Source organism: Ictidomys tridecemlineatus, chromosome 2 (assembly GCF_052094955.1).
Source record: "Ictidomys tridecemlineatus isolate mIctTri1 chromosome 2, mIctTri1.hap1, whole genome shotgun sequence".
Lineage (NCBI taxonomy): Eukaryota > Metazoa > Chordata > Mammalia > Rodentia > Sciuridae > Ictidomys > Ictidomys tridecemlineatus.
The window spans coordinates 19,122,657-19,136,360 of record NC_135478.1 but is presented as its reverse complement, the minus strand read 5'-3'; positions in this window follow the sequence as shown (position 1 = coordinate 19,136,360).

Here is a 13,704-nt window from a genome sequence, read left to right as displayed (position 1 = left end):
AAGATAACTAAACCAAAGTTGAGGTATTTAGTCACTGGACTGTGGGCCACTGGCTCCACCCTAATGAATATTTTTGAAATCTGGGGGTCTGCAAATCCAGAAACGCTCCAAATTGTGTCTGAGGTCAGAGACAATTTATCACTTGATAAAACCCCAAAGGGCAATCGTCGTGGAGGGGCATGAAGAGTGGCCAGTGGAATCATCAGCACAGGGTTTTGGTACAGAGCCGAGCAGAATGCAATTTGGAATCTCTTTCTTCTTTTCTGAGTGAAAATTAAGTCAGTGGTATTGAAGAGAAGGAATTTCCACAGATCTCCGAGTACCTGGCTTAGCAAAAGTGAGAGTCAGAATTTCCCACTTGAAAGTTAGTGGTAGCCAGAGCTTCTGGAAAAGTCTGCATTGGGTTTGTCCAAGTCAGGTCTCCACCGCTAGAGGAAAGCACCGCCGAGAATCATCCACATCTCTCTATTTATTGGTTCTTTTTAGTTATACATGACAGTAGAATCCATTTTGACATAATTATCAAAGCATGGAATATATCTTGTTCCAATTCAGTCTCCAGTACCTCTCCTACCACTCTCCTCCACCCACCCCCTGCTCTATTTCCTCTACTGATCGTTTTGCCATTTGCCCGTCGTCATTTTTTAAAATTAATTTCTTGTGGATGTACACAATGGTGAGATGCACTGTGGTATATTCATATATGTACCTAGGAAAGTTATGTCAGGTTCATTCCACTGTCTTTCCTTTTCCCATCCCCATCCTTCCCTTCATTCCCCTTTGTCTACTCCACTGAATTTCTATTCTTTTTTTTTTTTTTTTGTTATCCTCCCCACCCATTATGGGTTAGCTTTCACATATCAGAGAAAACATTCGACCTTTGGGTTTTGGGGGATTGGCTTATTTCACTTCTTAGCATGATAGTCTCCAAATCCATCCATTTTCGTATTCTCTTATCTATCCAACTGAGAGAGACTTTGAATGAATGAGACACAGAGCACGATCATTGACTGACCCTCCTTCCTGGAAGAGCAGCAACCTTTGACAAATTCCCGTGGGCTTGTGAGTTTCTGGAGGGCAAGGACTGTGCCCCATTCTCTGGTGCTGTGCCCATCACGCAGGGCCCAGGGCCCATGCTCAGAGGCTATGGGTGGAACTGGGAAAGGGAAGTGGTAGTTGCAGATATGACTAACTGACCTTCACACCTCCCTCTCTTGCCTGTCTTTCCCTGACCAATTCCCTGCCCACAAATGTCCTGGGGACTTGTTTCTCAAGACATGTTGGCTACTGTTGGGATCTGGTTTGCGGCTGAATTTTTTTTTCTTTTGATATATAATCACACCCAAGAGATCTCCATAATAAAAAGTTAGTGGAAAATAAAGATCCAAAGGAAATAACACCAATGTTCCAACAGAAGAAATCCTAAGCAATTAGAATAAAAATTCAGGAGGCAAGGCAGGGGGAGCAGAGCAGAGGGGGATCAGTAATACGGGTTTTGTAAAATTTAATAAAACATATAATTGACCCTCATTAGATTTATTCACATTACAAAAAGAAAGCTGTTTGCTAATGAGAAAAGCTTTATTCCCCAAATTTCAGATCACGAATTCATTTCCCTTCTTCCTTGCTGGTTTGGCACATTTTAAAATGGCTTTGGTTAAAACAATTATTAATCCTAAATTAAATATCCATGACAATTAATCCCTTAAGAGCCAAGAAAGGTTGCTCCTGCTTCCCACCTCATTTTCTCTATGACCAAAAAGTTATTTTCTTCCTCTAGTGCTACTTGTGAGCTACATTAAAGCAGAAGAAATATTCTCTAGGTTAAAGGGGAGGAAATATTTTTTTAAAAAAAATAGAAAACATTTGTTAACTGGACCATAGACTTTTTAGCTTTGTTATTGTAAACTTCCCATTAAAGGTGCTACATAAAGATGAAAGAGCAAGATTTTTATTAGCTGTGTACCTCATTTGTAAAATAGGAACATATATTGTTGTGAGGTTTAAATGAGCTCAGTGTAAACCGCTTAAAACAGCAGAGAGGACACCCCGAGGGCCACCAACTGCCTTTGTCACTTCTCTCCTGTAACTTCTTCCAGGAAATGTTAGACTACTCTTTGGGCATGACTTTAAATAATATATTTTTTTAAAATAACCATTCAAAATTCAATTCATTGAGGTTCTGAGGTTCTGAGAAACAAATGTTCCATTAATAAACACATTTTTTATTTTTTAAAAAAATAAAAGTAATTACACATATTGGTTATATCCATACTCTGGACCAGAAAAACTAGGCAACATGCTTTAAACACTTGGGTAATAAACCCTCCTCCCATTTAAAATTTTGCCATTTCAAAATTTCAGCACAATAGCTGCTAAGTTGGCTAGACTCCCCGTTGGTGGTTCTGCCACTGATATTGTACCTCTCACAGGTAAATGACAAAAAGGTACACAACAGTTTTGAGCCAGTTTCTTTGGCAAGAACGGGGCTGATTACTTTTTGTCCATTGTAACAAACTTGCAGAGTTGAGGGTGGATATTTTATTTCCACTCGAGGACACTCCCTCTACCCACCCACCCAAGTAAGCAGAATTCACATTTTACCAGTCACACACAGTGGTGCATTTGGAAACCTGCATGAGGAACAGCACATTCCCAGGGAATGTTTCAGCATTCCCTCCTGATGGCCCTTCTAATCAGTTGCCCCAATGGACCACCTTTGAACCTAGCCCCAGAGGACCCAAACTAGCTCCTACCTCATTAACACTCTTCTCAAATTCCCCATCATAACTCTTGTTAGTTTTGCAGACACAATTAGTGCTGTTTCAACCACCAGAAATCAAGGAGAGGGCCACAGGCAGGGACTTTGCATTGGGTAGAAAGGGACGGGCTATCTCAGGGAAAGGGGGAAAGAAGGGCTTATAGGGGAAAATGTGGATGATGAAGTGTTTGAGCAGGTTGGAGGATGGGAAATGAGGAAGCACCCAGATGGGACTTTCGAAAGACCAGGCTTCCCTACGGAGGAATATTAGCTAAACCAATCCTCTGACTTTGTAACAGTGGGGTCTCAGACTGGAATTCTTCCTAAAGGCATTGTTTAAGACACCATCACCCAGAGGCAGAGCCAGGAGGATCACAAGTTGTAGGCTGGCCTCAGCAACTTAGCAAGGCCCTAAGCAACTTAGCAAGATCCTGTCTCTAAATAAACTATAAAAAAAAGGGGGGGGGGCTGGGCACAATTCACAATAGCTAAACTGTGGAACCCACCTAGAGATGTCCTTCAGTAGATGAATGGATAAAGAAACTGGTATATATACACAATGGAATACTACTCATCATTAAAAGAGAATAAAATCATGGCATTTGCAGGTAAATGGAGTTGAAGAATATAGTGCTAAGTGGAGTTAGCCAGTCCCCAAAACCAAATGCTGAATGTTTTATCTGATATAAAGATGCTGACTTATAATGGGGATGGGGGCGCAGAGCATGGGAGGAATAGAGGAACTCTAGATAGGAAAAAGGGGAGGGAGGGGGAAGGGAGAGGACACGGGAGTGGGAAAGGCAGTGGAATGAAATGGACATCATTACTCTTAAGTACTGGTATGAAGACATGAATGGTGTGACTCTACATTGTGTACAATCGGAGATACGAAAAATTGTGCTGTATATGTGTACTATGAATTGAAATGTATTCTGCTGACATATGTAACAAATTAGAATAAAATTTTAATAAATAAATAAATATTTCCTTTTAAAAAGGAGCGGGGGACGGGGTGGGGGCTGGGGATGTGGTTCAGTAGTTAAGTGTCCCTGGGTTAAATCTCTAATAATAAAAAAAAATTTAAAGAAAGACATCATCACCCATAAATTTGCACAATGTTTATATATCAAGAGCTTAAAAATTCAAAACTAAATACCATTGAAGGTTAATTTGTATTTAGGATACAGAAAAGTAGCAAAGCAGGATTTTTAGAGGAGCAACTTCTGACTCTAACATATGCACTCTGCACTGACTTCCGGTGGACACCATCCCACTTCTCCCAGAGCAACAAAAAGCTGGAGGATGGCCAATCCCCTCCATTTTCCCTCCTGTCCGGGAACAGGATGGGGCCTCCCCATCTCCGTGAAACAAAAATGCAGAGCCTGAAACAAGAATTATGATCCAATATTGGGGTAATGGAGGGGCGGGTTTCAGGTCTCAGTCATTTCTAGATCCCAGCGGAATAGCATATAGTCAGCACCCAACAAATGTTTATTGAATCAAATTTGGTCTGCACTTTTGTGCATCTTCTCTGCAAAATCTCCCAACTGGAAAGCACTTTGCAATATTCTGTTTCAGAGCCAATATACACACCATCATTTCTTTTAGCAACCTTCTGGGACTTGGATTGGCTTGGAGAAACTCACTAACATTAGGGAGTCCTGTGAAAGGGTGTGAGGATAAAGAAAGGCAGCGAGCGATCGAGACGATTTTTGCAGACTGGTGTGCAACTGGAGGTGAACTAGTGCAGGTGAGCAGGTCTCACCTGACTGTGGAATGGCAACCAAGTGCCTCGCTTCTTGGGTGAGACTAACTCGAAAGAGGGTATTAGATGAGCTTCCCCTTCCGAGAAGTAAATTGGCAGGGCTGACTAATTAAAGTTGAAAGCAAATGTCTGAGTCACACTTCCTGTCTTGCTGGCTCCCTCCTTTTGGTCTCCCACTTATTTGGGAAACATGTGCTCCTCCACTGGAAAACACTGTGCATAACACATTTGACACTAATGTAGACACTAATGATTTTAAGTTTCTCCAACCAAATCTGAAGATTTTTTTCTGTGATACAAATAAATATGTGCTATGGGCTGTGATTTTTCCCAGCTAAGCTCTTTGGAGTTCCACACACTTGTTTTTTTTTTTTCTCTCTCTCTCCTCTAAAGCACAAGGAGTATCACAAATGCAGGGTGTGTGTCTTGGGGGGCGGTTATGATGCAGGAACTTACTGAATCTTAGGTTGCTAATATCCTGTGGGAATAGGAATGTCACTGTTTCTGTTCTCACAGGTAAATGGAGTAGAAATGTTCAGTTCTTGGTTTCACAGAACACATTTGAATAGGAGCCTCCATTTGATTTTGTAATTGAGTCACAAATAGTTTTTTTTTTAAGTAAAATAAAATTGCAAGTCTAGCAATAAAAGGCCTGGGTTCCTTTACTCCCCATTTTAACCCCCAGGCTCTCCTCCCAGAAGCTAACATTTCTGTTGTTTGTCCTGCATACTCACCTGCTATTTCTAAGTAGCATGCATATGCTGCAATGTCTCTATCAGCTTTAGAAATGATCTACTAACTCCCTGTTAGGTTCACACTGTTAAACTTCACCACTCATTTTCCCTATTCTCCTAATATGCTATTTCAGGACTTCCAATCATTATTATGTTATCCAATAGCCTGTGATTAAGTTATTATGACTGTAAATATTGATCACTGCTGAGGCTGGAGGCACTTTCATCTTTTCATCTCTTGTATGGGTTTATGTTTTTCCTGAAGTTAATTATTGCCTCACTTTTTTCCCCATTTACTTTATTTTCTATGTACTTATTTCTATTTTTCTGGCTCTGTAAAATGCCTATGAATAATAATATCAAGCATGTCAGATGCTCTATTAGTTCTGTTGATTTCCTATATTTCTGTCTATTTTTCTCTCCCAAGCTCTCCACCCTTCTCCTTTATTCTGGACTGAGTATGGGTGACATCTCAGGTTGCTCCTTATGATCCTTTTGAGTTGTTTCTCTATTTTGTTGGATTTAAGGTCTTTCTCTTTTCTTTTTCCTATTCCCTCCCTCCATGTTTTCTCCCTCCTTTTACTTTAGCACAACTTCTAATAGCTTCCCAATAAAGTTTGCTGAAAAAGCAAAAAATAATTTTTTACATTGTACCCATCTAAAAATATTTGCTTTCAAACTTGATTAATAGCTTGAAAATACAGATTCCTTGATGCAAAATTATGTCTCCTCATACTTTAAATTCATTATTCCTTTGTCCTCTGGCTTCCACTATTTGCTTGAGAAATTCAATGTCATTATGCACCCCAGTCTTTTGTATGGAACATATTTTTGCCCCTCCCCAGAAGCTTTTAGAATCTTTTCTTTATTCCTGATGTGCCTTAGTGTGTCTATTTTTTTTTTTTTTGTTTCCTGAGCTGGATGATTAAAAGTTTTGGAGATTTTTCTTGTAATATTTCTGAATATTTTTCTTTTTGCTCTTTCATTTCCCTTTCTGGGATTCTGGAATGATTATCTAATTTTCTCATCTTCTGTGTTCTATTAGTCATATTTTTGACTTTTCATTCTTTTCTCTAGGAGAGTTCCTATTCTTTACCATCTTTTTGTATGTTTGATTGTATTGGGGCTTGAACTCAGGAAAGCGCTACCCACAGAACCATACCCCCAGCTCTTTTTATTTTTAATTTTGAGACAATATCTTGCTAAGTTGCTGAGGCTGGCCTTGAACTTGTGCTCCTGTTTCAGTCTCTCTAGTTGCTGAGATTATAGGTATATGCCACTGCACTGACTCCTATACTTTATCTTCTAATTCTGCTATTTAATTTTAAATATTTAATTTTCAAAGCTGTATTGCTTCTTTTCCACCATGTTCCGTCTTTTTTTTTTTTTTTTTTTTTTTTTGGTTTCCTGAAATATACCTTCTCTCTCTGAGATTAGTTAATGAGTATGTACATTTGTGAGGTTGGGGCAAGGCTGACTTTCTCCACCTTGAGCTTGGGTAAGGGATGGGCGGGGTCTGTGGACTGGTAAATATCAGTGGGAGGATGATCAGGCTGTGTGCAATCCCAATGCCAGGAGTAGGAGGCTTTTCCTGAGGCTATGCAGACTCTCTAAAAGAAACGTCCAGTTTCTAGAAGGTATGCACAGATACCTGCATTTGGGAACAAGGTAAGGAAACAAGAGAAGTCTCAGTTCAGAAGGCAGATTTTCAGCTAACCTGCCCCCAGAGAGCTGCACTCTCTCTCTGCCTGTGCCCCTGAATCTGAACTCTCTGAAGGGAACCACTTTTTCCAGAAAAGATGCCTCCCCTCTCCCGTGCACTCTGGGGGAGAACTAGCTTCATCTCCTGCTCATAACAGGTAAATCTTACGTGTCGCCCCTGCTTACCCTCCGACTTCTGCAGTTTTGCTGTTTTAAGAGACTGGTCTTTTGCAGAATCCCATAAGTGGCCTTACTCTTCCTTGGCATTTGAGCAATGTCTACCTCCACATGCAAAATCAGAGACTCAACTTCCCAAAGGCCTTCTGCTTCTGAAGATATTTGGGAACCTTTTGTCTGTGTCTTTTTGCTTCTTGTTCTCTCTTCCTAGAATGAATGTGATTTTTATTCTTTTGCTCTCCTCTTAAGGGAGTTTCAAGGAAGGAAGAAAGATAAAGTTCCATCTAAAATATTTGCAAATTGTATATCCAATAAGGGTCGAGTATACAGAATATATAAAGAGCTCTTACAACTTAACAATAAAAAGATAAACAATCCAAGTAAGAAGTGAGCAAAGGGTTCAAATAGACGTGTCTTCACAAAGAATACACAAATGGCCAATAAGCAAATGAGAAAAATGCCTCACATCATTAGCCACAATGAGATACAGCTTCATACTGATTAGGATAGTGATGTCTGCATGCACGCAAGCATGTGCGCTCTCTCGCGCTCTTCTCTCTCCCTCCCTCCCTCCCTCCCTCTCTCCCTCTCCTCTCTCTCTCTCTCTCTCTCTCTCTCTCTCTCTCTCTCTCTCTCTCTCTTAAACAGAAAGTAATAGCTATTGCCAAGGATGTGGAAAACTTGAAACCTTAATGCCACCAGTGGTTCAAATGTATAATGGTGCAGCCATTTCCCCCAACAGAAAAAGAGGATCTAGGCTCTGACTATTGATCATCCGTCCATCTACCCAGTAACCTCTTTGTTTTTCAAAAGGTGTTTATTGAGCACCTACTAGTCACCACACTACTACTGAGGATGCAGTTATGAGCAAAAACAGACCTGGTCCCTGTCCTCATATAGCAAGAGTCAAGATGGAGAGATGGACATGAATCAAATAGATGTATACAAAGACTCGATTACAACCGTGAAAATGCAAAGATCAGCCCTGCGCCACCACAGCAGAGTGTAACCGGAGGGTTGACAGGACTTTGTGGGGTCAGGATTTCCTGAGAAAGTGATCTCTGAATTGAGATGTGGAGTTGACGTGGGAGGGGAGGGGAGTGGGGGAGGTGACAGAGAGTGGTCCACCAAGAACAAAGACCCTGGGAAAAGGATGCAGGAGGCATGTTGCAGGAACTCAAGGCAGCCATGGTAGCATAGCCCAGGAAGGAGACAGGTGAGTTCAGAGCAGAAGTGATTCAGAGCAGAAGGACCCCAGAGGACGTCACTGTGATTTTCATTTTCACCTGGAAGGTAATAGTAGTTTGGAGAATGGCTTTATGCTAAGGCATAGTATGATTTGATGCTTGGTTTGGAAAAACCAATTTGGACTTCTCAATGCAGAAGAGACTGTGTTACCTTCTACGGGTGCTGGGTTGGTTGTCTCAGTTCAGCCAAGAATTGAAGAACAGGACACAGACATAGACTTTTCCAAAGAGAAAGGGCCCCAGAGCTGGGAATCCAGTGAGGGAGCTTTGGCCTGTTCTTTTTATGGTCTCTGGAATTTCCTCCTTTCCTTATCTCTACCCCTGTCCACACTTTCCTCACTATTATTGATTGGTGCCCTTTTGTCCATGTGTCTGTTTTAGTTTTTCTATTGGATCCCCTGCTTAGGAGCACAGGTACGGAAGTGTCTGTCTGATCAAGTTCCCCTGCTTGTGTCTAAGAGCATTTGCATCAAGCAGAAAGTTGACCTCATTAGAAGACCCTCTTGCAGTTCAGGAGGCTGAGGCAGGAGGATCTCAAGTTCAAAGTCAGCCTCAACAACAGCAAGGTGCTAAGCAACTCAGTGAGACCCTCTCTCTAAATAAAATACAAAATAGGGCTGGGGATGTGGCTCAGTGGTTGAGTGCCCCTGAGTTCAATCCCTGCTACCTTCCCTGCTTAAAAAAAAAAAAAAAATGACCCTCTCCATGTTCCTTTGCTCTGGCCCTGACTTCCTCAATTGCCCCCTTGCCCTGGCTGCCTAGGCCCTTCTATATCTCCCTCACTTGCAGGGGAAGGCATCAGTAAGAGGTAACCCTCAGAGCGGGTCAAGGGAAAAGCCAGTGAGGGGGCCATGGTGTGTGGTGGAGTTGGAGATATTGGGTGTTTAGGAGATAAGTGATAACAGGCTTCAGCAAGGGACCCAGTGAGCACAGAGGGTGAGGCAGGGTGCACAGAGGAAGAGCTGGCACCGTTTAGTACCCTCTGCGGCAGGTTGCAGGGTGAGAGGAGGAGAGCAGTGTGAGTTTGCTGCCTGGTAGGTGTTTTTGAACGAGAAGAGCAGAGCTGCACAGGGCAGCTGGTCCAGGAGTGGGACTTGGAGGTGAGGCCTGGGCTGGAGGTGCATCTGAGGATGTTGTGAATGTACCCACGGCCTGGCATTTGCCTTCTGTGTGACTCTCATATGTCTTCACGAAGGAGGGGTGTCTTCAGAAGACAGACAGAGCCTTCCATCAAAACCTGTTTTCCTCAAACGAGACGGGTGACCATGAGAGTGTGCTGGAGCCAGGCTGCTTCGTGAGCCGAGCAAGCACCCAGGAGCACGGGGCCAGCACTTGAGCTGCAACACCACCAGGAAACCCAGGAAAGACAGAGGAGTAAAGAGCAGAGCACCGTCGCATGCCATGAATCAGCACCTGGGGGGACCCGGGCAGAGAGCGTGAGGCTTCTCAGTTTTCAGACAGGCTTGGAACAATCACGGTGTCCACCCTCCTGCGTCACCTCCCCTCTGCACACCACAGCACACACCACAGCATTTCTTGGGTCCCCATGCCCCAAGAAGGCCACCCTCTCCCTCTCCTAGGTCCCTCTTCTTGCTTGTTCCCCATCACTAGGCATCTCAAAGCAGAGCTCTTCGCTTGCTCTGTCTGCAGGGGAGCGTGGCCTCCTCAAAAGAGAAGATCCAAAGCTCCTGAAGAGCTCTCCTTGGTCAAGTCAGGCAGAGCAACCGGGGGGGTCACCTGGAGCCCCCTCAGCCTGCCACTCAGACCACACCACCCTCTGGCTTCTACTTCCGAGGCCTGCTTTTGACACCTCTCTTTCCGGTCACCAGTGTCCTCATGGCCACCTCACAGTTCTCTCTGGGTTCTATGAGGATAGATCTGCCTGATTCTTCTCCTAACCCCTGGTTTATTGTTCTCCTACAAACCAAGACCCAGATTTGCTGTCCTGTCCTTCCTCTGATCCCAAGGAGTCTTCCCCAGGGCAAGGAGATGGCGATGCTGGAGCCGGTAGAGCAGGACACTTCTGTCCTGAGACCCCCCTCCTCAGGCCCAGGCTCTGTTTCCTCACCTGAGGTCATCGGGGTGGACTGAGCGTTCAGTAAGAAAGCACGTGTCAAAGCCCATGGCAAGTACTCAAAAAAGTGACGACGATTCCAACATCTAAACTAAACTAGTTATCTTTTCTCCACCTCCAGATATGAATGCAACTCACCAACCTCGGTGGTTCCCGACCACATCTCCCTTGGAAATGCTTCCCAGAGCCACGCCCTGATTAATTAGGGACATTTTCAGAGTATGTAATAAACCCCCCCCCCCCCATTTCCAATACTGAGCCGTTTTACTCACAACACTTAGGACACAGATATGTCTCATGTCAGGAACAGAAAAAAGCTTGTTTTTGTTTTGTTTTGTTTTTCTTTCTTCTGGCAGGAAATCCCTGCTTCCCTGCCATCCACAATCCATCAGGCAAGACCTGAGTCTACCGTAGATCTCACATCACCTGTGTGTCTGCCCATGACTCTGAGCTCAGTGTCTGGTGTGATGTTGGGCAATTAATGTGTTTTTCTTCAATCCCTTGAGCTTTAAGTATCATATCTAAGAAGTCATTGCCTAACTCAGTGTCATAAAGATTAGCACCCATGTTTTCTTCTTAGAATTTAAAATTTAGCTCTCAGATTCATTTGAGTTTAATTTTGGTATATGAGATGAGTGCCCAAATTCATTCTTTTTGATGGGAGTGGGTACTAGGATTGAATTCAGGGTCACTCAGCCACTGAACCACATCCCCAGCCCTATTTTGTATTTTACTTAGAGACAGGGTCTCACCAAGATGCTTAGTGCCTCACTTATGCTGAGGCTGGCTTTGAACTCACAATCCTCCTGCCTCAGTCTCCTGAGCCACTGGGATTATAGGCCTGCACCACTACTCCCAGCCCAAATTCATTCTTTTGCATGTGGATGTAAAGTTGTCCCAGCACCATTGATTGAAAATGATATTTTCCTGCCACTGAATTGTCTTGGCACACCTTTGTTGAAAAACATCCATTGATCAAAAATATTGGGATTTCTCTCCTGGCCTCTTAATTCTATTTCACTAAGCTATACCTATCCTTCTGCCAACGCCACACTGTCTTTTGACAGATGAGGAAGAACAATATGCCAACATACCGTAACTGTCCCTCCAGTCTCTACACTACCAGGAGCTGGTGTTGAGTAGCTTAGGGTATATTAAATGCATTTTTAACTTACAATGGTTTTTGACTCATGATGGGCTTATCTGGACACGATCCCACTTAATTCAAGGATTGTCACTATATTAAAACCACCAACCTACTTTAAAATGGTGAGTTTATGATATGTGTGATGGTTAATCTGAATTGCCAACTTGATCGAATTAAGAGATGCCAAAGATTAAGAGGTTCCCGGTCGTCTCAATGAGGATGTTCCTGGAAGTGATTGGCATGTGGAACAGCAAAGTGAAGCAGAGACCCACCCTAAGTGTGGGCAACACAGACCAATAGGCCTGGATGGAACAAAAGTCAGAAGAACAAGAAAGCAGATCAGACACAGACACCACCAAAAGCTCCTCTTTTTTTTTTCTTTTTTTTTAGTTGTAAATGAACACAATACCTTTATTTTATTTATTTATTTATTTTTATGTGGTGCATTTTATTAAATGCATTTAATATACCCTAAGTGCTCTACCACTGAGCTACATCCCCAGCCCCCCGACAAACTCTTCTTAAATGAGTTTTCGATTGCTGCTATGATCACCTGGGGACGTCAGACTCCAGCACCTTCACTCTTTCAAAGTGGACTCTGCCCAGTGACTCTCCAAGGGATTTTTCAGGCCTTTAGTCCAGGCCTGGGGCCATATCATCAATCCCTCTTGGTCTGAGGCTTCAGCTTCTTGGAATGAGCAGCTACTGGTTCCTCTAGCTCTCTAGCTTGCAGATGGCCATTGTGGACTACCCAGCTTCTGGCTATATAAACCAACCTAATAAATCCTTTTTTAATAATCATAATCATAATCATTCCTATCTATCTATATAGGTATGAGATTTTATATATATATACACACGCACACACACACACACACACACACTGGACAAGCTGATGTAGAGGAAGAATTAATAGACAAAGTTGAGGCAAATATAAATTTTACAGAAAATTCACAGTGGTGAAGAGAAGGAAAACACGAAAGAGATAATGAACAAAATCAAGAGTACCACCAACAGTGTCTCCCAGAAGGAGAATGCAAACAATAAGAGGGAACCATGTTCAAAGAGGGAAAGAATTGAAGGCCCAGAGCTCTTAGACTGAAGGAGAACTTTGTATCTCAAATAGATGAAATGAAAACAAATAGTCACATCTTATTAGATTGTGACAAAATAAAGTATATCAGATTGCAAATAGAATGCCTGATGGTTGTTTTTGGAAGTAGAATTCTTATGAGGAACTACAGAAGCCCAAAGAAATGTGTTCAAAATGCTGACAGAAAACAACTCTCTGACCACACAGTTCTACCTATGATTGTGCTGGCAGAACAGCAGAAGCATCTGGAAAAAAATAAAATGATAAAGTCTGAAATAGTAGAATGGAAGAACCATTAGAGACCAAAGAAATTTGTGAAATATCGGTAAATCCAGATAAGTTGTTCTAAACTTGACCTGTTTGTAATCCCTTTAGGCTGATCCTGCTCCATCCACAGTTACAATAAGAATTTTTATGTCAGTTCATTGATTTTATTTGTGGCCCAGACATGTTATGACAAGTGAATTTTTGCAAAAGACATGAGTTTCTTTCATTCTCAAGCTTTGGGCAGAGATCTCCTTAGCTGACCCCAAGCTCCATGAGGATGGAAATTATGCCCTCCTTGTTCATCACCGCATCTCCCATCCTAGGTCCTAGAAATTGGTTTGTGCTCCATACGTTTTCATTGAATGAATAAATGAATTTAATCAATAGGTACATCCCCAACTTTGTTAGTTTTTTAAAATCAATGGTTGTCTCCTCTGCTTTGCCTGTTCTGTCATTGAATGGGCAGCCTTCTTACCTGCCCTGGGCTCCGACACTCACCCTAGGGTCTCTTCCCCCGGGGAGGAAATGTCTTCCCTGCTTTGCTCAAGCTCAGCCTCATCAGGCCTGGCTACGCCTCCTCCAGCACATTCTCTCCCCAAGCCAGGCCTCCCGACAGCGCCTCTGTGCGCATACCCTCCTCACCAGCCTGGGCTGGTGTGGCCTCCCGTCGCTCTGTCCCAACTCATGGTTGAGGACTGAATTGTTCAAAAAAGGAAGGAAAAGATTAGGAAGGAGAAG